General features: G+C 38.6%; 1 protein-coding gene across 4 annotated transcripts in view; it reads right to left on the reverse strand.

Moving 5' to 3' along the window:
- Positions 1 to 27,639, reverse strand: part of RASSF8 (Ras association domain family member 8) — a 148,608-nt gene that overhangs the window by 68,222 nt on the left and 52,747 nt on the right. Inside the window, exons 2-3 of one of the 4 annotated variants that reach the window (XM_061582228.1) lie at positions 26,912 to 26,974; positions 23,318 to 23,464 (exon numbers count right to left, since the gene is read on the reverse strand). The exons of 2 other annotated variants lie outside the window; for them this stretch is intronic. The gene's annotated coding sequence lies outside the window, so the exon portion shown is untranslated. The remainder of the gene's footprint in view (positions 1 to 23,317; positions 23,465 to 26,911; positions 26,975 to 27,639) is intronic. One more of the 4 variants, XM_061582227.1, reaches the window with a different exon arrangement.

The following is a 27,639-nucleotide window of genomic DNA, read 5'->3' on the forward strand; positions in this document are numbered from 1 at the left end:
AGATGAAATCTTCAAGATGAATCTGGATTCTCTCAGGAGTAGCTTAGAAAACCAGCACTACCTCGAGGTGCTCCTGTCTAGGAGTGCTCCCTAAATACCACCTTCAGAACATCCACCTCAGACTCTGAATATGAGCAGTTGAGACAGTAACCATCAGAGTTCCCTTAATATAAAAATGAATTCCTAAGATGTTCTATCAGAAAACATGTTAACACTTGGGAGTCCGTACAGAAAGATTAAGATTTGAAAGATTAAGAGTCTTGGGGTTAAAAGTACAGTCTAATTAAGAAGACAAATTTGTTGGATTTCAGCGTCCTTGTAATAATGTTCCAGATGTCTGAGTAAGCAAATCCATCTACCACTTTAGAACCACTTCAAAGGTATTAATCAAGAGAAGTGCCATCAGAAAGCTGAGGGTGAGAGAAAGTTAACAGGTTTCCAAAACACTGGCATCTTTCACCTCAGAATGACAACCTCCCATGCCACCTTAGAAAAAGCAGCAGTATGGAAAAGAATGCAAGGTTAATGAAGGACCAATGCAATATTACTGTCAGCAACTAGTAGACAATCCTCATCCACTGTCCTTGAAAATTCCAAGCTGACATGGCACACTGAGAAATCCCACCGTCTGGTGGTCATCACACTACTAAAGAAACACTAGAAAAAATTTGCTTGGAAGTATTATTACAGGCTTTGGGACCTGAAGGTCTTGAGGACAGGGCTTGAAGTGGGTGCTGTACTGTCATTGTTTTATCTGCATGGCTATTTAAACTGAGTTTGCAGTATTTTAAATGTTGTTAAATGGTTTTAATATTTCAATAGTTTATATTTTAATGCAGATTTTTGTATGTTCTTAATTATGTGTACTTTTTATCTGGAAGCCGCCTTGAGTTCCAGTTTGGAAAAAGGGCGGGGTATAATAATAATAATAACAACAAAATAATAAGTATTAACCCTGCCCCATACATTCCTACTCAACTGCTTCGAACTGCAATCTTGCACTTTTACAAGTGCCATATAATGTTGAGAAGTCATCCTTTTAGCATGGCAGCACTAATGCTCTGAAACTCCCTGTGTATTGATAATAGGCAGGTACCCTCACTATATTGTTTTAGATACCTGCTGATTTTTTTACTTCAGCAAGCCTACCTAGACATATAAATTTAGTTGTGTGCTTGCTTTTTCAATTTTGCTGATTTTAATCTGTGTTTTATTGATTTTATATTATGCTTTCATCCTACTAGAGATGCTTTTATGATGAGTTTATAATTTTTTCTAAAGAAAGAGAAAATGCAAAAAGTAGGGTGACACCAACTGAATTCAGTAAAACTACATTGACAATATAGTAAGTGGTATTATGGAAGAAGAGTTTTTATAGAAACAGGAATGAAAGGAGCAAAGACCAGCCTTTTCTATTTAACAAACTCACAATGATCAACTTATGCAAGTTCATAAACACAGTGTATACCACAAACCAGAGTGTGCTGCTAAAGGAAATGAAATGGCCACACATTACCAGGAAAGGAAAAATATGAGACGTGAAGCTTGTCTCCCTCTTTTTTCATCTTTCTAGAAACATTTCAAGATGTAGAACTCACATAGATATAGAGTAAGATATAGTCAGACTTGCTTCTATGGACAGCATGAACAACAGGCAATTTCCCCCTCTTCCTGCAAATGATAGAGGGATTAAAAAAAAAAAAAGACCAGTGAGGTGCGCATAAAAGGAGGATTTCAAGGAAGATTTGAAAAGGAACTATAAACACAGAGCATTCAGAATCCTATTGAATAAGAAGTTATTAGCAAGAGAAGTAGTAGAGAGAGAAAACATTTTATCCTTTGGTGACCCACAAGGCAGAGGTTAAACACTATATAAGGTCCTTAAGATGCCAGACAACATGAAGACAAAGAAGGGTGGGGAAAGGAGGGGGAATATACTTCCCCAGATCAAAGTCTGGGCATAAGCCAGATGCCTTGTCCCAATTTCAATCAGACATTGCTAACAAAGGGATTCAGATTGCTCAATCACCCTGGAGGCTGCCTATGTTTACATGGAAGGGAAATGTTTCATATATCACAAACATCATGTGCCTCTGAATAAACCAAAAGATCACAGTGTCCAAAATCCAGACTAGAGCAGCCAGGGGCCCCAACAGAACAGTAATTCTGTCTCCTTGAGCAGCCAGCAGGAAGCCCTTTCTGCCACACCCTGGGAAAAAAAAAAGAGTACAAGGCCACTTTCTATTCCATCAGTCCTCTCTTTACCCTGCCACAGTCTATCTGGAAAGCTCACTAGCAGGAACAAGGTGACCTAAGCACCTTTTTGTGTTTAAAATGAACATTATTCATCTTAGTTAAAAGGTCACCATCGTAAATCGAGCAGGATCAGTAATGCAAGCTGTGGTGTAAGTGTAATATACAGCCTGCTTGTTATCAGAAATACCAAGGTTGTTAATCAGAATCCATACCCCCTCCTTACACAACGTTGAAATGGCAAGGGCTTTTTTTTTTTTAGTCACATGTAAAAAATACGACAAATAAAGCCGCCCTGCTAATCTCAAGTAAGCCAGCCCATTGGCCATGTTTCATGGTAGGTGTGGGGAACCTTTTATTCTCTAGATGTTGCTGAACTACAACTCCCATCAGCACCAGCAAACATGGCCATTGGCCAGAGATGATGGGGTTTTTAGTTCAGCAACATCTGGAGGGACAAAGTTTCTCCAAACCTATATTATGGTCTTCTAGGTGCTTACAGTCCCAGACAAGCAGAAAAAATCCCTCACACAAACAGGAGACTCATATCACCGGTCCCATGACCTAAACGTTTTACAGAGTCACAAATGAGAAACTGCTCATAATAGAAAGCCAACATGCTATTCAAATATAAACTGAAAATTAGCAGCTTAAATTTAACACAGCAATTTTAAAGTCACAGGAATCAAAAGATCTAGTTCACATGGACATCCTCCATTAATTTGTCTAGCCCTTTTTAAGATAATCTAAGACAGTGGCTACTTCCACATCCTGTCCCAGTGAATTCTATGTCAACTATGCTCTGTGTGAAATTGTGCATCCTTTTTTTTTTTTTTTTCAATAATTTTTATTCAAATTTTCATAAAACATACAAGACGAAATCATAAAACATTCAAAGACAAAAAACAAAATCAAAAATAGTTAAACAAAAAAATAAAAATAAAATAAAAATAAAAATAAAAATAAAAAATAAAGAGTAAAATATTGACTTCCCATTTGTCAAAGATCAGATCAGTTATAAGTCTATAATATATAACAATCCTGTCTCTTAAGTCATATTATAAAATCACTTTCCTCCAATAGTTATCTTACTTAATCATCAAATCTCATAAACATTACTTTATTCTTTCCACAAAAAGTCAAAGAGAGGTTTCAATTCTTTAAGAAATATATCTATCAATTTTTTTTTTCCAGATAAGCATATCGATTAATCCATCTCATTACTAATTATGATAATCTTATTGTCATAACCATAGTCAAAATAAACATTTCAATTAATCCATCACATCAGAATCTGTTAGGTTCAGTAATTTCAGTAGCCATTGTTCTATTATCCCTATTAGTTCCATTTTCCATCTTCCATCTTCAGTAGTCTTGTTAAGTCCAGTAATTTCAGTATCCAATCTTCCATTATCAGTATTCCATAATAATCTTGCTGTCAAAGCCATAGTCATATAGTAAGAGTCTGATGGGAATTACCTCTATCCCAAATATTTTCTTGCCATCCATTCTGAATAGGTTGCTGAAATACTGCTGTAAAATCATATCTCTGTTCTTTTTTTCAAAATACACTGGGTCATCTCTTGAAAGTTTTTCCATTGTCACATGGCTGCAGTTAATTCCATAGATTTTCTCTATATTGGGCTCCATCACGTCATTCCAGTCCAGAAGATTATCCATGCCATTGATAACTTTATCTCTAGAATCTTCATTAATTTCTTCAGAGATAACATTGAGTTCCAAACAATAAATTTTATTTCTAAAGTCCATAGACTCCAAATCTTTTTCCTGTTCCACGTTTGTTCCAATCTCCGGGGTCTCCTCTCTCACAGGGACCCCTGTTCCAGTCTCCAGGGTCTCCTCTCTCACAGGGACCCCTGTTCCAGTCTCCAGGGTCTCCTCTCTCACAAGGACCCCTATGTCTTTAATCTCCTGTGTCTCCAAACAATAGATTTTATTTCTAAAGTCCATAGACTCCAAATCTTTTTCCTGTTCCACGTTTGTTCCAATCTCCGGGGTCTCCTCTCTCACAGGGACCCCTTCCAGGGTCGCCTCTCTCACAGGGACCCCTATATCTTTAATCTCCTGCGTCATTTTACTCAATTCAATTTTCAACTCCTTACAACCCTGTCGCAGGTTTTGTTTCGTTATCTCAATCTCATCCATTATTTTCTGAAACATAGTTATTTCCAGATTCTCAGCCACTTTCTTAATAGCCATTTTAAAAGAAAAATATAGGAAAACCACTTCTTATTTCAGCAACAATTGGGTTAATACTCCAAACTTGGTGACATCACAGTATAAACAGAGCAGACAGCCTTATCTCTCCATAGTTAAGTAAACAAAATGCAGTTCCCAGGATCGAAACAATTAATGGCAGTCGTCAGAAAACAGATTCGTCAAAATAAAATAGACCAAAAAGAGAGTAGTCTCAGACAATATAATATTCTTCAAAATAAAAATCTGGAATAGAAATCCCTCTTCTGTGTATATCTTTAGAATGCAAATCCAGGACAGCTTTTTGCAACAAAAACAGAGATAAGCTATTAATTAGTGCGTAGCAGAGAGAAGTTATGGCTCCCCAGTGAGATGTCAAAAACCGATCAATCTGGCAAATCTCTTTTAAACAGCAACAATTTAAGTCAAGTAAAAGAAAAATATAGAAAGAAGGGTGCTTGCCTGTTAGTGCGTTCTCTCTTAGAAGATAAGGTGAACGTTCGCTTTATCAGATAGAGCTTGCTGTTGAAAATCCGTCCCACCTTCGTCGGCTGGACCTCGTCCCATAAATTAATGAGATCTGGTCGTCCCAACAAAAATAGGCTTTGAGGTTAATCTCTTCGTTTCTCCCTACCCGGGAGAAGTTTAATCAGTCAAAAAAAAAGAAAAAACTGACTGATATATCTGAATAAGCTTCTTTTGAGGCAGGAGCCCGTCTCAAAAGCAGGCACAGGCTAAGTCACCCTTCCCGGAAGTCGAAATTGTGCATCCTTTTTCTGTGTATTGAACCAAACGCTCATTTATTTAATTATGAGACCCTGGGTGCTGGTATTATTATCACTTTTTTCCAGGAAGATGAACTCAAAGCAACTTCCAGAAACAAACATGAAACGCAGGTATAAAAGCAAAAGTAAAAACAATCTAAAATTCTATAATCCATAATGAAAGTTAATACATATAAAAGAGCAGATCCAACTTAACATCACCCCTCCAAAAGATAAGCAAAACATTAAGTTCAAATGGCACACGCGAATAAGAAAGCTTTTGCCCGGCACCTAAACAGAGACAGTGAGGGCAACAGGCATGCTTCCCTGAAAAGAGCATTACACAAATGGGGAGCCACCACTGAGAAGACCTGTTCTTCTGTCACCACCTTCAACACCACCCTTGAAGGGGCATATGGAGAAGGGCCTCAGATGATTTAACACAGGATCCAGGTTGGTTCATGTGGGGAGAGGTGGTCCTTGAGGTACTGGGGTCCTGAACCACAAAAGGATTTAAAGATCAGCACTCTGATCTGCGTCTAGAAGCCAGTTGGTAACCAATGCAGTCATGCTAGGATTGTTGTTATATGTTCAGACCATCTTGCCCTGTTCAGCAAAGGGAGTGTCATCCCATCCATAGCAGGCCATGTCCCACCAATCCAGTCTAGGGAACCAGCCACTAACAGCACCTCAGTCTTACCTGGACTAAGCTTCAGTGTACTGGCTCTCATCCAGTCCATTACCAAGGCCAGATATCAGTCTAGCTCATTCACTGAAACATCTGGAGATGAAACGGAGAAATAGAGCAGTGTATCATTCAGCATACTACTCACAATGCATTCCCAAACTCAGTGGCTTCACGTAGATGTGAAAGAGCATGGGGCATAAAACTGAACCCTGCAGCACCCCAGACGGAAGGCTCCATGGGGCCAAATAAGATTCTAAGCACCACCCTCAGGAGATGGTCATCCAAATAGAATTGGAACCACTGCAAAGCTCACCGGGACAGCCACTCCATAAGAATTCCACAGGTGATAATATGAAAAGATCAAGGAGGATTAACAGAGTCACATTCCCCTGTCTCTTCTGACACAGGTCATCATACAGGGCAACCAAGGCAGCTTCTGTGTCAAAGTCAGGCCTGAGTCCTTACTGAAATGGACCCAGAAATTGGTTTCATCCAAGAGAGCCTAGATCTACGGTGTGCAAGTGTAATGATCTATACCATACTTACATTTCATCTATCTCCCACCACCACCTTTAGTCTTTTCAATATAGCAACTCCAAACACTCTTGCCTTTCTTTACAAGGCAGGTGCTTTAAACCTTAGATAATTTTGATTGAAGTTGTGTGTACCTTTCTACCAACTTTAATTATATCCTTTTAAGGTAGGGTCACCAAACTCCAGAGTATTTCAAATGCTGCAGATTGAACTGATGTTTTAATAGCATTATCTACCACAACCTCAGATCTCTGAACTAGATGAATATCCAGAAAAAACACATACACTGGTTCAATCTGATGTTAAGGATTTTTACCCCAATGTGCTCCACCCTGCATTAACATTGACTCTAATTTGCCAAGCTGTTGCCCACTCACTCAGTTTGTTAAGGTCCTTTTGGCACTCTTCACAGTATGCTTTGAATTTCACCATCCTAAATTATTTGACCACATCTGCAAATTTGATTATTTTACTGCTCATAACACACTCCAGCTCACTTCTGAATAAGTTAAAAAGCACCAGCACCAATTCAGAGATCTGTAGCCCCCACGACTTCCTTCCTTCCATTATGAAAACTGTCCATTTTATTCCACCCATTGCTTCCTGTTCAACTAGTATTCAATCCATAAGAAAATGTGCACACATTTAAAATAGACAACTGCCTATCCATATCACAGTAAAAACAAAAACTTGCCAGACTGAAACTCTACAGAGACCATGGGCAAAAGTAGGTACAAGTCATGCATATAACCGTAACATACTAGCCACATCTGAAAAACATGATGCTTTCTGTAGCAAGTATAATTAATGTATTAGTTTTACAATTTAGATGGGTTACTTACAAGCTTCCTTAGAGGAAAAAACCTTTCTACACCAAAACCACAATCAAGCCAGTACTATGATATTTAGGAAATGTTTATGTAGCTACAAATGTAGATTTTGTTTTAAAGTAGTTCTCTTCAAAAGCTGCAACCAAAAGACAGCTCCATCAAGTTATATGCACAGCTGAATTTGGCACACTGAGAAATGACTACTCTTACAGGGAAACCCAGAGAATTATCTTGAAAATGTTCCAAGTCAACCTAATATTAGATCATGTTGTCTCTGCCATGCAATAAAAGAGGGTATATGAATGTTATGTGACTGGCATGTTTATTATTAAATAAATGTTTTATCTCCAATATCTTAAGTAGGCATCTCGAAGCAAGTTACCCTACCTACTAACAGAACAGAAATTTATTTCTGCCTCACCAAAACCTTCCTTGGAAAGCACTAGGTAAGTTCCATCAAAAATGTTCAGTTGAATTTCCTGAGACAACATACACTACTTTTTTTGATTGCTGTAAACCGCCCAGAGAGCTTCGGCTATGGGGCGGTATACAAGTGCAATAAATAAATAAATTTTTTAAAACGGCTTTTATTCTGAAATATCTTCCTCAAAATCTCCCTCATGCACACTCACACAAAGATGTAATATAAAACAGTGGATGTACTAAATGTAAATAAGGTTAAAAAAACAAGACCAAAATGGAGTAGCTTTCATGCAGATTCTGGAGGAACAAGGAGGAGACAAAGATCATATTGAACACTTGTATTCTCGTATAAAAGGCAAGAGTGCATTCATGCAAGATGGAGAAAGCAAGAGGGAGGGGTCTGAAGGCATGCCCACACACAAGGGGGGGTAAGAGAGATAGGGAAGTAGATGCGTAAATTAACATGGGCTTTAAAGGTATGCCCATGCCCAGTATCAGCAATGTCTATGAAAAAAATGAAACTACAAATTCATCAGAACTTTCAATTTACAAGAGGATTTACTAAACAGATTATTCAATGAGAATTCAGTTCAGTTGAATAGTCCTATTCAAGGATGCAAGTTCCACTGGCCTGGATTCCAATTTCCTTCCATGAGCATTGTTCACTCTCACAGAACAGGGTCCTTTCTTTTCCCATTTCTTTTGCAGCTTCTTCTGCCCCCTAAAAGTCTACTCCTTGAAGCTAGAGGACTCTGGGAAATCATGCCAGATACAGTGCAGATGGAGGGGAAGGTGAGGAAAGTGGTGATTGTGGAAGTCCTCCTCTTTTACATGAACAACTTCAGTTCCAAACCATTGTATTCTACTGGACTTTATTCCCATCTAGATGTGTAGAGTTGCAGCCTAAGCTTATTTTGTTATGATTTATGAATATTGGTATTTTCAGTCAATCTACATATTTGTCATATCCCCTCTCCCAAGAAAAGCTGCACTATTACACAAACTAGTAGGGTTACTTGAGAGCCAGTTTATCATGAAAAGAAGCATTCTGCTTTATTTGTCTCTATAAGGTCATAAAACCTGAAAGTTGTATTGCAAAATGAAGACTGTTTTATCCATATTTATTTTTCTTGGAAATAGTTTTGGCCAAAAGTTAGAAAGCTATGAGGTCAGTGGGAGAAAATAAAATGAAACCAGCTCTTCCCAATTTCAGTGAAGATTTACAGTTACAAGATTACTGTATAAAGCACACACATGTAGATAATACTGCATTAGTAGAACAAGGAGACCCAAATGCTAAACTGCCCAGGAAAGATCCTTGCAAGCTGATCACAATGCACATTCTTCTAGCCATGCTGTCAACCAGGGCTGTGGAGTCAGAGTCAGAAGCAATTTTGGGTGGAGTCGGAGTCGGTAGAAATGTACCGACTCCGGCTTCAAAATAAATTTTGATTCTGAATTTATATTTTTAAAAATTTGTCAATGTCAAAGAAGCGTCCCATGAAGTCAGCTGTAGTTGAGCATTTCACCATAACTCCAGATGGAAAACATTTTGTGTGTCAGTGTATGACACAGGACCCAGATGAAGACAAATGCTGTGATGCCAAGATCAGCGCATATTCAGGCAGTGATAAAAATGCTCCTACAAGAGCTTCCAATTTAAAAAGACATTTACAGCGCTTTCCAGGGCTGTGGAGTCGGAGTCGTGGAGTCGGAAGCAATTTTGGGTGGAGTCGGACAGTAGAAAAACGGAGGAGTCGGAGTCGAAGGTTTGGTGTACCGACTCCATAGCCCTGCTGCCAACACGTTATTCAAATTCTTAACTTTGCTCTTGTGGACTATCATGTATATCACAGAAAGATAGTTTAGGACAGCTCACTCTAACTGCACCATTAGTACTTCCAATTGCTGTAACTTTAAGGTTTTGAAAGGCTGCATTACAGCACCATGGATTCTGGAGAGAGGAGACCAACATGCAATCCACAACAGCTTATCTTAAGTAGTGTCTGTTTCAGTTCCCGGTGCTTATGTATACAGAGTTACAACATGAAAGCAAAGGAACAACAAAAACTTAAGGGACAATACAGAAACAAACTTTAAATTCATTGTTTTCCAACTTAAGCACACAAGTATATCAATGGGGTTTTTTAAAGCATGCATTTCCAATAACGGTGCAAGTCACAGCAGATAGGCAGTATTCCAATCCCAAATCTTTTTGACACATACCTGAGTCAAGTTACTTAATCCTACCAAAAAGCACTAAATGTTTTCTCCAAGAGAAATAAATCCTTTAGGGGTATCAGTACTTAGCATCTATGATTTGTCTTTCCCTGCTCCCACCCACCCAATAACTGATACAGTTCCCATTCATTCCAATGGAGCTTGTATAGAACTTCCCTGCAGACTATACCCAAAGAATCAAATCTGTCTGCTTCCTATCTGGTACTCTCAGCAACGTCCAAATCTGATACATGAAAGCCAACTTTGTGTAAGATTAAGGCCATCTTTGCCTCCCCCTCTGTATCTTCAAGTATCAAAATCTCCTCACCGTTACTTATTACATAGTGACCTCTATCATTCTGACCAGTAATATATCCTAGCAAGAAATACACAAAAGCATTTATTAGTTTTAAATAGAATCTACCACAATTATTTAGAAGTTGAGCCTATCACAAGTGATAGCAGAGCTCAGAGAGACAGCATGTGCAGTGCTATATATAGACTATTTTTAGTAGTAGGTGTCTAAGAAATTTAAAAAATAATAAAATACATATGTATTTACCCACGTGCATATATTCTTGTGTTTACTTGTTTACCTTGGAGAGCTTTTCGAAGTAATTATTCTGTAACAGGGCAGAACAAGAACTCTCCTCTGTTGAACCGTTGCAACCTGTCATATGACAAGCCTGAGCCTTTAAAGAGAGATTATAATAGCTGCCTCACAACAGTCATTCATCCATAAATCAACGCCTGCCAAGTTTCTACATCTAATGCCCCTTGTGCACAGCAAGGTTTTACCATTAAAAGTTAAGGTCACAACAACATCCCCCGTTATGTACTCCCTTGGTATGTTAACAATCACCTTTGCCTAGTCATCTACACGGTCACTCCATGTGGTGCCTTCCTTCAGAAGATACATTATGGCCCCTTTTCATTGTTCTTTACAGAATCACTAGAAGTTTTATTTCTGCTGTCAAATATTACTGCATTCTGAAGCACAGTTAACAGCCTCAGTCCTTAATATATTTATTGTGAGATAGTTACTACCAACAGCATCCAAATACTTATGTTAACTGAGAGAAGGAAGTTGCAATGTAATAGTTTGTGGCCAAAGGTACAAATCCAGGTATCCTGTTTTCTCAGCCTCCAGGCTCTTCAGTGTGAGCCTAGGGACATGGCTTTTTATGCTGGGAGGTGATGCTTCACTTATAACGTGGTCATTTGTAGATCATGCCCCGAAATTATAAATATTATGTGCTAAACATAATATTCTATGCAATGACCATTCCCCACCCAAATACATTAGAGTCCTCAAAAGTTCTGGCAGCTGAAGCCTAAAAGCAAAAACGTCTAAAGAAATGTCCATGGAAATGGACTTTGAAAGTAAATACTACTTTAAAAAAAACCAATAAAAACACCATGTATTAATAGATCTAGCCACGCGTCAAGTATGGTCACTAGTAGCAACCATCAATTTAATTCTAGCAGCCAACAGGAAATGCCTCTAGTATGCTCCATTATAGGAATAACAAGCCATTAGGCAATACAGGGAGGCAGAGATGGTCTTCTCCAAAATGGCGCTTGAAGTGTGTTGTTCCAAGATGCAGTTGCAGTGTCATGGGTTGAAGGGAAGCACTTTCTACAATTTCATTGGCACTGCTCCTCCTCTGTAAAACCATTTGCTGGGCAACAGATACAAAAAGGGTGCACCTTCTGTGCCTCTATGGAGCAAGAAATGAGAGAGACAAATTGTATTGACTACTAGTAACAATAAGTGGTAGTCAGTCAACTTTTGTGGATCCAGCACATTTCCACTAGAAGAAAAAATACGAGTTAAACTATGCATATTACCTGTCATTTATTTATTTAATTTATTTAATTTAATTTATATACCGCCCTAAGCCCGGAGGCTCTCTGGGCGGTGTCACAAGGATTCCCAAGTCCCAATGTCCTTGTCATTATTTCCCATTCTCTCACAGCAAAAGGAAATTCTAAAGGCACAATGACAATCAACTCCAACAAGGCAAAGAGGGGGAAGACAGCAGAAGAAGCCAATGTGGCTTCACAAAAAGCTTAGAGATTACCTGAAAAAAAGAACACATACAGGAAGTAGAAGGAAGGCCAGGCCACAAAGGAAGAGTACAGACAGGAAGCATGGAATTGTGGGGATGGCATCAGGAAAGCTAAAGCTGAGAATGAACTAAGGTTAACAAGAGATGTTAAAAACAACAAAAAAGCTTTCTTCAGGTACATCCATAGTAAAAGACAGAGAAAAGAAACAGTGGTACAGCTATTTAATGAGGATGGCAAAATGATAACAGACAACAAAGAAAAGGCAGAAGTGCTCAATTCCTACTTTGGCTCAGTCTTCTCCCAAAAGAGGGTCTATCACCCTCCTAGCAAATGTGAAGTTGAAGGGGCAGGATTGGAGTTTGAGATTGATAAATGGTCAAGGAATACCTAATCACTTTGAACAAGTTCGAATTGGCAGGGCCCAATAAACTGCATCCTAGAGTACTGAAGGAACTGTGCTGAAGAACTCTCAGAACCACTGTCTATTATCTTTGTGAAATCATGGAGGATGGGTGAAGTGCTGGATGACTGGAAGAGGGCTAATGTTGTCCCTATCTTCAAAAAGGGCAAAAATGAAGAACCTGGGAACTACAGATGTCAGCCTAACATCAATCCCTGAGAAAATTCTAGAGCAGATTATAAAGCAGTCAGTCTGTAAGCACCTTGAAAACAATGCAGTAGATTTGCCAAGAAAAAATCCTGCCAAACTAATCTTATCTCGTTTTTTGATCAGGTAACCTCCCTGGTAGACTATAGGAATGCTGTTGACATAATATATCTCGACTTCAGGCTTTTGACAAAGTGCCCCATGAGATTCTGATTAGCAAGCTAACTAAAGGTGGGCTGAATGGAACAACTATCAGGTGCATCCATAGTTGGCTCCAGAATCGTACTCAAAGAACACTTATCAATGGTACCTTCTCAAACTGGGCAGAAGTAACAAGTGGGGTACCACAGGGCTCAATCCTTGGCGCAGTGCTCTACAACATTTTTATTAATGACTTGGACGAGGAGGTACAGAGCATGCTTATCAAATCTGCAGATGATACAAAATTGGAGGACACAGCTAATATCGTGGAAGACAGAAACAAAATGCAAAGTGATCTTGACAGGCTGGAGCACTGGGCTAATAACAGAATGAAATTTAACAGTAATAAGTGCAAAGTTCTACACTTAGGAAAAAGAAGCCAAATGCACAGTTATAAGATGGGGGATACTTGGCTCAGCAATACTACATATGAGAAGGATCTTGGAATTGTTGCTGATCACAAGCTGAATATGAGCCAACAGTATGATGTGGCTGCAAAAAAAGGCAAATGCTATTTTAGGCTGCATTAACAGGAGTATAGTTTCCAAATTACTTGAAGTATTAGTTCCCCTCTATTCAGCACTGGTTAGGCCTCATCTTGAGTACTGCATCCAGTTCTTGTCTCTGCACTTCAAGAAGGATGCAGACAAACTGGAATAGGTTCACAGGAGGGCAACAAGGATGATCAAGGCTGGAAACAAAGCCCTATGAGGAGAGACTGAAAACTGGATTTGAAAGCACAAAAGCAGGATTACAGTAGAATGTCAAAAAGACTAAAGTAATAACAGAAGACTTATGTAACTTTTAAATTGACAATGAGGATATTGAACTTGTCAAGGATTATCAATACCTTGGCACAGTCATCAACCAAAATGGAGACAATAGCCAAGAAATCAGAAGGCGGCTAGGACTGGGAAGGGTAGCTATGAGAGAACTAGAAAAGGTCCTCAACAAATGCAAAGATGTATCACTGAACATCAAAGTCAGGATCGTTCAGGCCATGGTATTCCCAATCTCTATGTATGGATGGGAAAGTTGGACAGTGAAAAAAGTGGATAAGAGAAAAATCAATTCATTGGAAATATGATGTTGGAAGAGAGCTTTGCGGATACCATGGAGCATGAAAAAGACTAATAATTGGGTGTTAGATCAAACTAAACCAGAACTATCACTTGAAGCTAGAATGATGAAACTGAGGTTATCATACTTTGGACACATCACAAGAAGCCAAGATTCACTAGAAATAATGATAATGCTGAGGAAAACAGAAGGGAGTAGAAAAAGACGGAGGCCAAACAAGAGATGGATTGATTCCATAAAGGAAGCCACAGACCTGAACTTACAAGATCTTGAACAGGATGGTTCATGACAGATGCTATTGAAGGTCACTGATTCATAGGGTCACCATAAGTCATTATTGACTTCAAGGCATATAACACACACACACACACACACACACACACACCATTGAGCATAGAAAGGATAGATTTTCACTGGGGGAAGTACCATCCATCTGAGGATTACCCTACACAAAATGTGCAGAAAAATAACATCCTTCAAGCCTTTGGAACGTAGTCAGAAGTGATGAATACACACTCTCACTAACTACCTTGATTAATACTTTAAAGCAAAAGTATCACCTACTGATGTTCTGCGTCTATAACTCAGCAAAGTGCTGTAAGATTTTCATTATGATGAAGAGAAGCACTGCATGTCCAGAGACAAAAAAAAACCTAGCTACCTTTGCGTCATCTGCTGGCAAAGCTAATATTTCTCTCCCTGTAATTTAAGATTTGTCCTTTTCATCCGTAGCTTAAATAGCTTATTCAAAATAGGGGAGTCCCTAGAAATCAGCATGTGGTGTTCAGAGTAAATCTTTAGAATGCCAATGAAGCTTAAGGGGATATTTTGCATCTCATTTTTATTTCTTCAGATTTGTCCATTTACAAAAGCATAAATGAAGACAGATTTTGCTTTATTGATTAACCACATATTCTATTCATCACATTTACAGCTGCACCGCTGTCTCCAAAGAACGCAGGGTGACAGACATATAGGCTGATCCCATTTTATCTTTGTAAACAACCCAGAAAGTAGATACAACCAAGAGATTATATGCTGACTGATCCAGCCACAATGAACTTGTGGCTAAGGAGAAATCAAAACCAGGTTGACTACCCACTACATCACACTCTCTATTAGCATGCAATTCTATTCTTTACAAATATTTTCCCCAACACAACTTCAAAGGCACATCAGGTGGCCAAAGGCAAGGATTCTACCAATCCCCAAATTACAAAAGTCTCCAACGAAATTTAAAAATTAAAACAATATAAGAAAAGGCGTCTCAAGGGGCAAAACGTGTGACTTTTACACAACTAAATTAAACTGATTTCAAACTGAGTAGTAGATGAGACTCCCTTCCCTTCCATCCCCAGCATGGGCTGAATGTTACTGTGGAAAACTGGCAAGAAGATCAGCCACCTTGTGCCTATATGATAGTCAAGATTTCCAACAGCTTCACATGAGCAAGTCAGACAAAAAACAAATGCATAACCAACAGCTGTTGCATGAAACTGCTGCAATATTAGGAATACACAAAAAAAGCATCACAGACACCATCCTGACATGATTGCCTCATCAACCCCAGCATCATTCTTCTGCAGAAGAGATGGAGGGCCACACACCATGCTGAACCCATGAAAATCCATGCCTCTAGCCTATTTCTGATACTCTTCTCTTGTTGAGAAGCACAGCTCAAGATTATATCTACACTTACCGTCAATTTCTACTTACATTCCTTGCTTGAGGCAAGCTAATTCTGTTTCATCACCTGCATCTGTTATTGGCCAATGCACTTAAAATGCATGCTATTAGGTTTGACATGACTACTACTTGCCTCTGATCAAAACTTTTGACCCCTGGAGAAATGATGTTCAATCTGTGCCCAAGAAGACAGAAGTAGCAACAGTTTCAGCTGCAGTCTATGCTGCTAAAGCAAAGTAGGAAGCGAACAAGGAACAGCAGGTGACCTAGTATTAGACAGCCTAATGCAAGATTCCCATGGAGGAAATGCAAGGACTACACTACTAAGGACAGCTCCGGTGAAGTTAATTAGGGCAACAAATTATGATATCAAGGAAAATAAATGCAGGGATCATCATTAAGCATGAAGAATGCTGAACTCCATGCAAGTTATATATTATACTAAGCTTGGCTACAATGCAAGATGATAACAAACTCAGCAGGATTTTCCAATGCAGTAGGCTGTTATTACTCCATCTTCAGATGATCAGATTTTGTTACAGTGCTTTAATACCTTTCTTTATGAATTAACCATCTGTTCAACAACATGAAAAAGCCAGATGAAGACAAATCAGAACTCTCCCTCTACAAAGCAGTTTCTTTAATATGAAACATTCCCAATGAGTATAGGAAAGAAATGTAGGACTTTAACAGCAAGCTTTATGCAAATTGATATTTTTCTGTAGCTTAATTTTATCTAATTAGCACTATGATCATAAGAGAATGACTTCCCGGCCCATTGCTTATTAAAAAAAGTAAATTGACGGGAATGGAAACTAGCTAGCAAAACAAGATATAATCTATAAAGCTCAAGAAGACACAGACATTCAATGAAGGCTTTTTCTTCTCCTATAAAAATCCCAATGGAACAGATGTGGGAAAGATTTAAAGATCTTAATCTAGCTCCAGTTTAAGAAGATTTCCAAAAATAATACAACCTGTACAACTCTTTTAATGCAACTGTCACTGTAAAGGGAGACATTACACATCAAGAGGAGATAGCACAAAGTACCAGGAATGTAGTAAAAGCCTCAAAATACATCGAGTTTAGAAATGTATGGGCTCCAAGTGTGAAGAGGAAGATGTAATCAAAGATCAGCCTGTATTTATAGCAACAGTAATTATATAGTCTGTTTTAATAAATACTTTTATTAAATCTGCTTCAGTGAAACATGCCATTAGGTCACAATGCACATTTACTGATAGCAGTCTGCCAGACCCAAACAATTTAAGTATTAACAATCAAACCAGACTTGCTTGGGAAAAGGGCATATGAAATCATTTAAACCAAACTTAACTAACCCAATTTCACCATCTTGTTTAAGCCTAATACTTTTGTTTTCCAATGTATTCTTTCTACAGATTACATATTAAGGCAATCTCGCACAGTATTTTCCCCTATGTGCAGAAAAACCTGCATATAATGTAACAACTCATGTAATTGCAGCAAAACATACAGTTTTCACACTTGAAAGCACACAAGTTAGTCCTGAGGTACCTTAGACTAACCACTTTTATGGAAAGTTGTCAACTAGAATCTACTTCATCAGATGTGCAATAGTGTTAACCTCAGTTGGCAGATAAAGACAGAGGAATGATTGTCCTTTTTTAAAATTTCATTGCCATATGACCCCATTATTCACAATCTGACACTTGTGCAAAATGGTTAGTTCATTCATCTCTCAGATTTGCAGGTATTTCAGTCACACAAACTAAATCCCTCTTCCACACTTATTTTCCCCAGGCATTTTGTCTAGCACAGCTAGAACTGGTTTGAATATAAGCTGCAAGTTAAGCAGTTGCAGTACGTGAACATTTACCTACAGCTTATGTGGATTTGCCAACTCTAGAGAAAAATCGCTATGCTTTACTACACAAATGATCTTCAACCTAGCAGTTTCAAGATAAAAGTGCATCTGTTTTTCCTCAGTGTAGACAATGTCTTAATTATCTCTCTACAAACATAGAAAGATGAAAACCCCTGTTCAAACTTTTCCTCTCAGCTGCCACTCCACCCTAAATTCATTTTGGAGCCAACTTAAGCTCTGTGCAAACAAAAGGTGTTGACTATCAATATAAAAAGTGTCACCAAGGATCACATGAAAAATTCTTTTAGAGTAGTGGATAATTACTTCTTATAATAAAGATTAGTCAGGAATAGTTGCTTAATCAAATTCAATTCACAGATGAGGCTGGATGACACAGAACCAACAAACATATTTCTATAAGTTTGCTTAGGTGTCATTATTCTAGAGTGAATTCTTATAAAAGGTCTTTTGATGTGGTGTTCAGGGTTTTTATGGGTTTTCTGTGTTTTTAAAATGGGTTTATATTTTTTAATTATGTTTGTAATCTTCCTTGGAAGGGTTTGCACCCTCAAACACAGCATATACATTTTTTAAATAAAAATCAATATGCAAGTTAAAAAACCCAAACCCACTACTATCAGACACAATTGTTAAACCCTACCTGATACTTAGAATGCAATCCCAAGAAGTCTGCTCAGAACGAAGTCCCACTGTGTTCAACAAAGGTTACTCTCAGGTGTGTATAGGGTTACAGCCCTAGTGTGATAATTATCTTGTACATTTACTGTAATTTTCACTGTAAAGCCCAATTTCTTTTTATAGAACTTTAAGAAGGAAATCTGAAATCCCAACACTGAAGACTGCTTTTTGGCCAGCCTTCTCTTTAAAAATCAATGATCTTGTTTCTAATCTAGGCACAAATCGACTCTTTTAAACTCAGAGTCAATCTTATTGCTTTAACTAAGTTAACATTCTGAACAACTACTTTGAGAAATTTGTTTTTGAAGATAGCACTGCATGCCATTAAATTCTGATGTTAATTAATGCAGAGTGATCAAAAATCTGAAGAAAAGAATACGGGACAAGAAATGTTTATCAAGAAAGGGCTTAGTGGGTTCCCCCTGCCTCCAGACAAGGAGCTTCCATGAATGGAAACAGTAGCAGTGAAGGAGCAGGTGAGGGAGCTCCTTCCTTCACAAACAAGAAACTCAATTGCCCATTCCCCTTGCCAGTGCTCCCACCTCCAACTGGGTCTCTTAGTTGGAGCACTTCACTCAGTTGAGAGGCATTTTGTACTCTAACAGGAAGAGGTGGCAATGACAGAGCAGGCAGCCAGTATTTTAGCTGACAGAGTGCCTAATTCACAGTATTCACCCATTTATTTTTACTTTTTAAAAACTCAAAACTCATTCCCAGCATTGAGAATTTATTTCATTATTGTACATCTGACTAGCCTCAATGTTTTAAAGTGTTTAGGAAAATCAGGGTTGATTTACGTAAGTGAGGGACTCTCATGAAATTCCTTCTGCCTATTCCCCTTAGGTACAGGGATTACACAGAAAAGTATGTTATGCATCAGCACACTATTGCACCTTTTGGAAATGCCACAGGCATGGAAAATGGGGGAGCCTGCTTGTGGAGTTCACACAGGTAGGCGCTGGCATACTCCAGTCCCTGCCCGCCAAAAAACCAAGGCAGCCTATTAGCACATTATCCAAATTGTTTGCTAATTGTGCAAATCAAGTTGTGGGTTGAAAAATGCCCGCTGCTACTTTCCACCCCAGATTTCCACTTCCAAAGTTGCCTAACAGAAAAGAAACAGATTACATGTTACATGGAAAAGTATTAGTTAACCTTTAAAGGCTCTATTTAAATAAAGACCATTATATATTAGAAGCAGGCAAAGGATGCACTAAGTGCCCTTTCTTAGGAGTAAGTCCTACTGAATACAGAACTTGAATAAATGGACCTAGGATTGTGCTGTTATTCTAAGTAACTCAGTTTACATGTATATGCTTCAACATACACCTCACATGCATAATCTGTCCTTTTTTTCTTATGTATGGAAATTCCTTACTATATTTCCCAATCATACGTGTATTTGTCACTCTTAACAATTTTAGTCGGTATTTTTGTCTCCAACTCTGACAGTACTGAAGAAAAATTAAGCTACTAAACTTTATGCAAACTTTCTCTAGTCCCTTTAGAACATAGATTGTCTAGGATTAGAAATGAGGAACCAGAATGCACTAACCATACAAGAAGGGTCTCTAACAGCCCTCCTTGCAGCATGGATTCTAGAAGGGAAGTCTAGCTTCTATATCTAACTTAAAACCCTTTACCAAAAGACTAGCATGAAGCATAGTTATAGGATATTTGACAGAGGACATTCAGAGCTGCTCTGTCCTAACTATTCAGGGCAGAAAAATAATCCATGTAAATAACCACAAAAAATCATAAGCATTACACACTTTTTTGCCCCAGGAAAGATTTACAGATAAAATGCAATTTCTGCAATTTAACTTGTTGCATCTCTAATCCTGCATGACACAAATAAAGCAAGTTACTGTTACTGAAAAAAGAGTAAACTGACACACTGTCCAACTTAAGGGTTAATTTGGTATGATCATGTGAGGCTTTGCCTGGACTAAAGTGCAGTGCGTGAGAGAGTGAGATGCAAGTCAATGTAGCCTGATGCAATTATGTGCTGAATTTGGGCTGGGAGGGTGCTGGGGGATAACGGAACTAAACCAATCTCTGCTGTACCCTGAGGTGTTTTTTATCTCTGTATGTATGTGGAGATACTTTTATCTGGAAAACCAAAGCAGCTTTGGGTCAGAGATTATGGGAGATTTAATCCACAGGGCCAAAGGTTCCCCACCCTGGCCTAGAGGATGGGCGTAGAAAGAGAAAAAGATTTATTTGGAAATAAAGATTTAAATGGGAGAGGCATAGATCTAGGCACTGTGAGTACAGGGGTACAGGATAGCTAGTTCAGAGAGGCTAAAGCACCACAGGCCAAAAGACAAGTGCCAAAGACACTTGAAGGGAGATACTGTATACAAGTGTTTATATGCTAACACCAGAAGCCTCGGAGACAAGACTGGAGAACTGGAGTGCTTGATCTTAGAGAACAGCATTAATATAGTAGTTATAACAGAAACCTGATGGAATGGAAAGAACCATTTATCTTTGTACAGTTATCTTTGGATATAAACTTTATAGGAAGGACAGATAAGATAAGGACAGAAGTACTGGAGGTGGTGTTGCTCAGTACATCAAAGAGGGCATTGAGTCCAGCAAGCCAGCAATCTGAAAAGGGGCAGACTCTTCCACAGAATCATTGTGGGTGGTGATACCAGGCTCCAAGAGTAATTTAGTACTGGGGACATTCTATCATCCCCCTGATCTAAATGCTCAGGGAGATCTTGAAATGAAGAAGAAATCAAGGAAGCATCCAAAAGAGGAAATGTTGTAGTAACGAGTGACTTCACTACCCTCAGATATACTGCCTACGTGTGTGTTCTAATCACAAAAAAGTAAAATTTCTAGATACTGTGCCCTAGAACAGTTGGTCATTGAACTAGCCAGTGGGGCACTGACCCTAGACTTAATCTTAAGTGGTGCCCAGAACCTGGTGTGAGTTGTAAGCACTGTCGAACCGATTGGGATCAGTGACCATATTGCTATTAAATAAAAAATACATTTAAGAAAAAATCCAACATGGTCCCATTTGACTTGAAAAGAGAAAACTGTCAAAAAATTAGATTGGGAAAAAGTAAGTTGAAAGGCAATGTCAAGAGGTCAAATCACTCCAAAAAGCTTGGAAGTTGTTTAAAAACACAAGATTAGAAACGCAACTGGAGCGTATACCACAAATCAGGAAAGGTATCACCAGTGTCAAAAGAATACAAGGGTAGTTACCGAGCACAGTCAACGACACTATTAGCAACAAGAAAGCTTCCTGCAAAAAAAAAAAAGGATGCCTTGTCCAAATGAGAAGAACAAAAAGGAATCCAAACTTTGGCAAAAGATATGCAAGCAGACCATAAGAATACAAAAGAATTTGAGGAGCAGATTGCTAAAAACAAAGATCAACAAAAGAAATCTTTCAATACATTTGTAGTAGGACACCCTCTAGGGAGGCAACTGGACCCTTGGAAGGCAAGGGAGTTAAAGGCATGCTAGAAATAAATGGACAGTTGTGCCAGTGGAGAGATAAAGAAAGTGTAGTCCTCCAAGAATCAGTACTGGAACCTGTGCTTTCGAGCTTGTTTCATAAATGAACTGGAGTTAGGGGTGAGTAGTGAGGCAGCCAAGTTTGCCAGTGATACTACATTGTTCAGGATCGTTAAAACAAAAAGGGATTGTGAAGAGCTTCAAAAGTTGTTTCATAAATGAACTGGAGTTAGGGGTGAGTAGTGAGGCAGCCAAGTTTGCCAGTGATACTACATTGTTCAGGATCGTTAAAACAAAAAGGGATTGTGAAGAGCTTCAAAAGGATCTCTTCAAGGTGAGTGAATGGGCAGTAAAATGGTAAATGTAATTCACTGTAAACAAATGTAAAGCGATGCATGTTTGACAAAAAAACCCTTAATTTCACATATGCACTCATGTGGTCTGAACTGGTGGTAACTGTCCAGGAACAAGACTTTTGGGTTGTAGCTGATAGCTCAATGAAGATGTCAATCCAGTGTGTGGCAGCTGTGAAAAAGGCCAACTCCATGCTAGGGATCATTAGCAAAGATATTGAAAATAAAACTGCCATCATCATAATGCCATTATGCAAATCTATGGTGCAACTGCATTTGGAATACTGTGTCCAGTTCTGGTTGCCTCATCTCAGAAAGGATAGTGGAAAAGGTTCAGAACAATGCAACCAAAATGATCAAGGTGATGAAGTAATTTCCCTTTGAGGAAAGGTTGTAGAATTTGGGGCTTTTTACTTTAGAGAAAAGATGAGTAAGAGGTATCATGACAGAATTATAAAATTATGCATGGCATGAAGAACGTGGATAGAGAAATGTTTTTCTCCATCTCATGTAACACTAGAACCTGTAGATATTCAATGAAGCTAAATGTTGGAAGATTCAAGACAGACAATGAAAAGTACTTCTTCATGCACCCAGCACATAGTTAAACTATGGAATTTGCTCCCACAGGAGGCTGTGATGCCAACCAACTTGTATGACTTTAAAAGAGGATTAGGCAAATTCATGGAGGATAAACTATCAATGGCTACGCTCTAATTTCATGATCAGAGGCAGCATATTTCTGATACCACTTGCAGGAGGGGAGAGTGCTCTTGTGCTTCCTGTAGGCAACTGGTTGGCCACTGTGAGAACAGGAGAATGGACTATATGGATCATTGATCTGATTCAGCAGGCTCTTTTTATGCTCTTAAAAATATTGCTGCTGTACTGCCTTCAAGTCAATTCTGACTTATGGTGACCCTATGAATAGGGTTTTCATGGTAAGCTGTGTTCAGAGGTAGTTTACCATTGCCTTCCTCTGAGGCTGAGAGGCAGTGACTGGCCCAAGGTCACCCAGTGAGCTTCATTGCTCTGTGGGGATTTGAACCCTGGTTTCCCAGGTCGTAGTCCAACACCTTAACCACTACACCACACTGGTGTAAGGTAACAGCAAATAACTCCCAGGACCAGAGAAGGAGCAGCTACAGGAACTATGGTACACCTTCCTTGCCAGAGAGACACTGAGCTACAACTGCCAGTTGTTCTAAGACTACAGAACTGAGGGGAAACACATTCTGATCTCTGCCACCAGCCAGAGGCACATGGGCTGCTGGGTCATTACAGCACCTTTATCCAAGAAAGATCACCAGCAAGTGAAATGAGCCTGGCTCCGACTGGAAAGGAATACCTGTTACAACTCACCACTTTATTCAGGTGTTGTAAAACTGGATCTCTCTTGTCTACCTTTTCCCTCTATTCGCCTTCCCTTGTGCATCTTGTTCTTTTTAGCTTGCAAGCCTGAGGGCAAGGCTTGTCCATATTCTGATGTGAGCCATTTGAGATACTTGCCTGAAAAGTAGGACAAAAGGTCATAAGGATAGCTGACCTAGCACTAGGAACTGGTAATTGTGCTTCATTTTGATATCTCCTTGCATAGATTTCCTCCCATTATTATGAAGTAAAATGTAAATGTACTGCGTTCAAGACAATTCCGACTTATGGTGACCCTATGAATAGGGTGTTCATGAGGCTAAGAGGCAGTGACTGGCCCAAGGTCACCCAGTGAGCTTCATGGCTAGGTGGGGATTTGAACCCTAGTCTCCCAGGTTGTAGTCCAACACCTTAACCACTACACCACACTGTATTCAATAATATATTGCTTGCACTTGATCAAGAACATATAAGTGAAATTTAACATTTAGTAGTTTCCAGGTAATCAACTTGAAGGCACATAACAACAATGCCTGGAAAATTGAGAGTTATCATTCTCCCACAACTTCAGTCACCACTCCTGCTGCAGCAAGCCAGGAACCACAGACTTCCAGCTGTTAATAAATATTAATAAATACTGCTAAGATGGTTACACAAAGTGTAACCTGCATTTTTAAAAGAAATTACACAGAAACATATGATCCTTTACCATTTTTCCATTCAAATGACTGCTGCTTTGACCTTGGTTACAGAACTTTTTTTTTTTTTTGCTAGTTTAGGCTGAAGCAATCTCCAGCTATAATGACCAGCAGTATTCACACAAAAGCCAGACAGCAATAAAGAGTTTTAAATTATACCTGGTGCATTAAAGGAAAGAAAAAGAGTAGGTTTCCTAATCCATCCACATCTACAAAAGATAACATCTTAACAGAGACATACCAAGTTGCCATTTACATTTTCTCCTCTTTTCAGGGATCTGATGTGTGCGGATTATCTAGGCAGATTCAATTCAGATAAAGATTACAGAGTTTGTAAAGTGTCTTAAAAGGGTGTATGTCCACATTTCAGATAATGCAGATCTTGGAACTTCATAGATTGAAGTAAACTAACACCCAGGACTATTAAGTCATAGGCAAGAATCTCCCCCTATGCACAACACCAGTATAATTCAAACAGCACTATTAGCATAATACCTCTGTAGGGACCAGCTAAGAAGTAAAAGTATTGAGTAAGCTTTCAAATTAAGCAAAAGTGCTCTTCAGGCTGGATGTTAGGCAAACACACACAAGGGGAGTGGGGTGGATAAGGATATTGAAGTTAATGGCACAGTTGCAGCTAGGTCACATTGTATCCTAGACTACTGTCACAAATGCAACAGAATTATTTCACCAGTAACTTGTTCCCAATAATTTAAAGAGTCTTAAAAAGAGAATAGCCATCCAAAAGAGTTCAGGAACCCTAATATAGAGCAATGCTGTCATCCAGAATTGAGACTAAGTTTCTAACAGCAGCAGAGACTGGTACCTGGAAGGCAGGTAGTTCAACAGTAGGATCTTTGTGATCTGGAGTTTTCTGATTATGTTCTTGGTTGGTTTGTTTCTTATTTGTCAGGCCATTCATTTAACGAGTTGGCTGGAGGTTGTGCATTGTCCTCTTTACCCCCTCTTGGCTGGGGCACCACAGGACTCAGTTTTAGGGTCCATGTTGTTTTCCCTTATGTGCTACCCCTGGGCAACCTTGTAAGATCTCATGGCCTTCAGTACCATTTGTATGCTGATGACACAGCTGTATTTTTCAACCCCAGAACCTCTTCTAATGTCCTGGTTTTACAACATCTAATAGAGAAATACACCAAAAGAACAAAGGGCTCTCTTTATGCCGCATTTATCGATCTTAAGACGGCTTTTGATTCGATATCTAGAGCCAAATTATGGGAAAAACTAGAAGGTACTAATATTGATTTGCGTTTACTATCATTGATGAGAGGCCTTTATGAAAACACTTACCTTCGAGTTAGGTGCAATAATAAAGGTCATTTAACGAATCCTATACGTACCCATAAGGGTGTAAAGCAAGGATGCATACTGGCTCCACTTTTGTTTAACATTTATATAAATACAATAGTTAATTCTTTAGCAGTAATTCCTTCTCATCCTCCGATATTAGCGGAAGCACCCAGATTTATTCTATTATATGCAGATGATCTAGTTCTAATATCCCAAACCCCTATTGGTTTAAAATGATTACTATCTAATGTAGCACATTTCTGTGATAAGGAACATCTTACAATCAATCATGACAAAACAAAAGTCATGATCTTTTCGAAAAATAATAGACCATCCATACACCTTTGGCGGCTAAATGGTCGATTAATAGAACAAGTATCTGCATTTAAATATTTAGGTATAACTTTACAATCATCCAGATCTTGGAAATTACATATAAAAATGATTATCCTAAATGCGATGAGAACATCGAAGGCTCTGCTATCCTTTTTTTATAACAAAGGGGGTCAAATTATATCTGCTGCCATTAAAATATTTGTGGCAAAAGTAATTCCACAGCTGACATATGGTATGCAAGCTAATACTTGTCAAAACTTTGCTTCACTTGAATCAGTTCAAAATTCTTTCTTAAGATCGATTTTGTCAGTTTCCCGGTGTATTCCAAATTTCATTATAAGACTAGAAGTAGGACTACCTTCAGTAGAATCCCGTATCTGGAGTTATAGAATTATTTTTTGGCTGAAACTTCTGTTCAACCCGGTAGGTCTGGCACCACACACATTAAGTGATAATTTCCAATCTACTTGGACTCAGATGATGTTAAATAAAATATCGTCATTAGGTTTTTCAACTCAAATAATTCTAGATTTGGGTTATGAAAAGGCCAAAACAATTATCATCCAACGGATCAAAGATATAGATTATCAACATCACTTGATGCTGATAAGACATCACAGATACAATATAAAACCCCTAATACCGATGTCTTATCTATCAAACCTGACGATACCTAAATGGCGTAGAGCCTTCACTTTAGCTAGATTCAATATACTACCATCTGCAGTCTTACAGGGCAAGTATAAAAAAATCCCTTTAGCCAAAAGAAAATGCCCATGTGGCACTGATGAAATAGAAACAGTTGCACATGTTCTGCTACATTGTCCGTTTTATAGTACTCTTAGAATCAAAATAATCACCCCTATCTTGGATTCGTTTCCCGGAAAAAGTGACAGCTATTATGTGGAACTTTTATTATCTGATCGCTTTCCTAAAATCACGGAAAAAATTGCTAAATTCTGTGCCTCAGCTATTCAGTGTAGGAAAAATTTGATATCCTGATGGTGATAATGTTTTAACTTGTATTTAACAGTTTACCTATGTGCCACTTCTGTATTTATGTTTGTTGATAATTTTAGCTGGCTGTCTAAGATTTCATTATAACCCTAATGGTTTCGCTTTAATTAGGGAAATTAGACTCTTTAGAGATTTGCCATGACTTATTTTATTTTATTCTTTTAATATCCGATTTGTTAATATTGCAAAGGCCTTAGAGCTTATGCACAAGGAGATTCATACTTACTCTGTACACATGTTTGATGGCCATCTATCTCTGCTTGGTTAAAGCTCTTTTTTCCAAGTAAATCTGAGTAGGGAAAAAATTGATACCCTGTATATGTTAATATTTTAACTTGTATTAAATTGCTGTAAAATAATTGTTTTTAACCATTTCTATGTTGGAATGTCTAATTGATATGTTTGGTCTGTGACCGCAATAAACGCTATCTATCTATCTACCTTATGTGCTACCCCTGGGCAACCTTGTAAGATCTCATGGCCTTCAGTACCATTTGTATGCTGATGACACAGCTGTATTTTTCAACCCCAGAACCTCTTCTAATGTCCAACATCATATTACGCCATGCCTTTCAGACATTTCAACCTGGATGCTTCATCAGTACCTGAAACTGAATATGGTGAAGACAGAATTGTCCCCTTTTCCTCCTAAGCCCTCTTCAAAATATACATTTTCCTTCACTGTTAACAACGTCCCTCTCTATCCTGTGGAGGAAGCACCTAGTCTTGGTTTTACCTTTGACTCTTCTCCTTCTTTTGTTCCCACATTAAGGCTGTAGCAAGTCCTGTCAATTTTCCCCACCATAATATTGCTAGAATCAGACCTTTTTTGTCTGTCTCCTCTGCAAAGAGGTTAGTTTGTGCTTTAGTTATTTCTCACCTTGACTATTGCAATCTTCTTTTGACTGGTCTTCCACAAGCTCGTATCAGTCCCCTGGTTTCTATTCAACACTT

This window comes from Rhineura floridana, chromosome 8 (assembly GCF_030035675.1).
Source record: "Rhineura floridana isolate rRhiFlo1 chromosome 8, rRhiFlo1.hap2, whole genome shotgun sequence".
NCBI classification, from domain to species: domain Eukaryota; kingdom Metazoa; phylum Chordata; class Lepidosauria; order Squamata; family Rhineuridae; genus Rhineura; species Rhineura floridana.